This window comes from Scylla paramamosain, unplaced genomic scaffold, assembly GCF_035594125.1.
Source record: "Scylla paramamosain isolate STU-SP2022 unplaced genomic scaffold, ASM3559412v1 Contig31, whole genome shotgun sequence".
Taxonomy (NCBI): Eukaryota; Metazoa; Arthropoda; class Malacostraca; order Decapoda; family Portunidae; genus Scylla; species Scylla paramamosain.
Genome location: NW_026973696.1, coordinates 710,001 through 712,500, shown reverse-complemented (window position 1 = coordinate 712,500; position 2,500 = coordinate 710,001). Strand labels below are relative to the sequence as shown.

The 2,500-nt window shown below is 41.5% G+C and overlaps 1 protein-coding gene across 1 annotated transcript in view; it reads left to right on the top strand.

Annotated features, from left to right (window-relative positions):
• LOC135097785 (mitochondrial glycine transporter A-like) overlaps positions 1-2,500 on the top strand; it is a 14,661-nt gene that overhangs the window by 2,210 nt on the left and 9,951 nt on the right. The gene's annotated exons all lie outside the window — the stretch shown is intronic.

Sequence of the window (2,500 nt, the reverse complement as noted above, 5' to 3'; positions counted from 1 at the left end):
TCTCTCTCTCTCTCTCTCTCTCTCTCTCTCTCTCTCTCTCTCTCTCTCTCTCTCTCTCTCTGTCCTATAATTCTCGTTTTTTTTCTTTTCTATATTCTCTCTCTCTCTCTCTCTCTCTCTCTCTCTCTCTCTCTCTCTCTCTCTCTCTCTCTCTCTCTCTCTCTCTCTCTCTCTCTCTCTCTCTCTCTCTCTCTCTAACAGTACTCTCTATCAGTAATTTTTGCAACTCATCATTACTATTCTACTACTACTACTACTACTACTACTACTACTACTATTACCACCACCACCACCATTACCACCACTCTAAAATACTCAAAAATAATCGAAAACTCAATAACTCTTAAATATTATCACGATCTACGGAGGACCTGGGCGTGACTTAGCGAGGAAGGGGGCGGGGCTAAGACATCACGCCACGGCCTGTGATTGGCTGAGCCGGCGGGTGTGGCGGCTCAAGGCTAGAATACTGCGGCTCCTTAACTCCGCCCCCTTCCTCAATGTAAACAAAGATAATATTAGTAATGATTAACTGCATTTTTTATTTTGTTGATTTTATTTAGATAATTTTAACGATTTAGTTGCTGGGTCTCTCTCTCTCTCTCTCTCTCTCTCTCTCTCTCTCTCTCTCTCTCTCTCTCTCTCTCTCTCTCTCTCTCTCTCTCTCTCCACGTCGATATTTTGTTGCGTAGGGAGAGAGAGAGAGAGAGAGAGAGAGAGAGAGAGAGAGAGAGAGAGAGAGAGAGAGAAATATTTTCCTATTTCTGCTGCAATCCAATGAACGTAGTGAGAGAGAGAGAGAGAGAGAGAGAGAGAGAGAGAGAGAGAGAGAGAGAGAGAGAGAGAGAGAGAGAGAGAGAGAATCATTACTCTCCAAAATTCCTTTTTTCTTGCTCTATTTTATTTAGCATTTCTAGCTACGTAGTAAGAGAGAGAGAGAGAGAGAGAGAGAGAGAGAGAGAGAGAGAGAGAGAGAGAGAGAGAGGGGGGGATGCGCGTGAATTTGCACCCCCCCACACACACACGTGTATATGTGTGTGTGTATGTGTGTGTGTGAGAGAGAGAGAGAGAGAGAGAGAGAGAGAGAGAGAGAGAGAGAGAGAGAGAGAGAGAGAGTAAGCACGCGCGGCCCAAAATATTAAACACACACACACACACACACACACACACACACACACACACAGACACACATGACCTTGTTATTTGCAAAGGCGTGTGCACAACAGACACACACACACACACACACACACACACACACACACACACACATACAAAACAGCTTTCCTTATTTGTCATTTTTACTTAAGTTTTTATTTATTTATTTTTTTAACTTATCTATTTTAATTCATCTTATATCATTTCAGTCTATCATTATTTTTTTTCCATCACTTTTTTTCTTTTTCTTTCTTTAATTCTGTCTGCATCTTCTGTTTTTATTTTTACGTTATTATTCAGTTATTGCTATTTCTTTCTTTCTTTTCCATTGTATAAATTCTGGTTACACTCCTGCTTAACAAAGGCTGTACATCAAGTGACACGGATTTTCAAGGGTGTTTTTGCAGTTCTAGTGACAGATTAACACCATTTCTACATTATTAACGGGAGAAACACTTGAAAACCCGGCTGACCATCTGTTTATAAGGTGTTTAAGGGTGTTTTTACAGTTCTAGTGACAGATTGGCAAGATTTTCGTGATTCAAGTGAAAGAATAACAACATTTCTACATTATTAACGGGAGAAACACCCTTTGAGAACCCGGCTGGTCATCTCTGTGGCCTTGAAAAACAGTCCTGATGAGGTGACGCAGGTTCTTAAGGATGCTTTTTACGGTTCTAGTGAGAGAATAACAACATTTCTGCATTATTAACGGGAGAAACACCTTTGAGAACCCGGCTGGTCATCACTGTGGCGTTGAAAGACAGTCGTGGTGAGGTGACGCAGGTTCTTAAGGATGCTTTTTACGGTTCTACTGACAGAATAACAACATTTCTACATTATTAACGGGAGAAACACCTTTGAGAACCCGGCTGCTCATCACTGTGGCGTTGAAAAACAGTCCTGATTATGTGACGCAGGTTCTTAAGGATGTTTTTACGGTTCTAGTGACAGAATAACAACATTTCTACATTATTAACCAGAGAAACACCTTTGAGAACCCGGCTGCTCATCACTGTGGCCTTGAAAAACAGTCCTGATGAGGTGACGCAGGTTCTTAAGGATGTTTTTACGGTTCTAGTGACAGAATAACAACATTTCTACATTATTAACCAGAGAAACACCTTTGAGAACCCGGCTGCTCATCACTGTGGCCTTGAAAAACAGTCCTGATGAGGTGACGCAGGTTCTTAAGGATGTTTTTACGGTTCTAGTGACAGAATAACAACATTTCTACATTATTAACCAGAGAAACACCTTTGAGAACCCGGCTGCTCATCACTGTGGCGTTGAAAAACAGTCCTGATGAGGTGACGCAGGTTCTTAAGGATGTTTTTACGGTTCT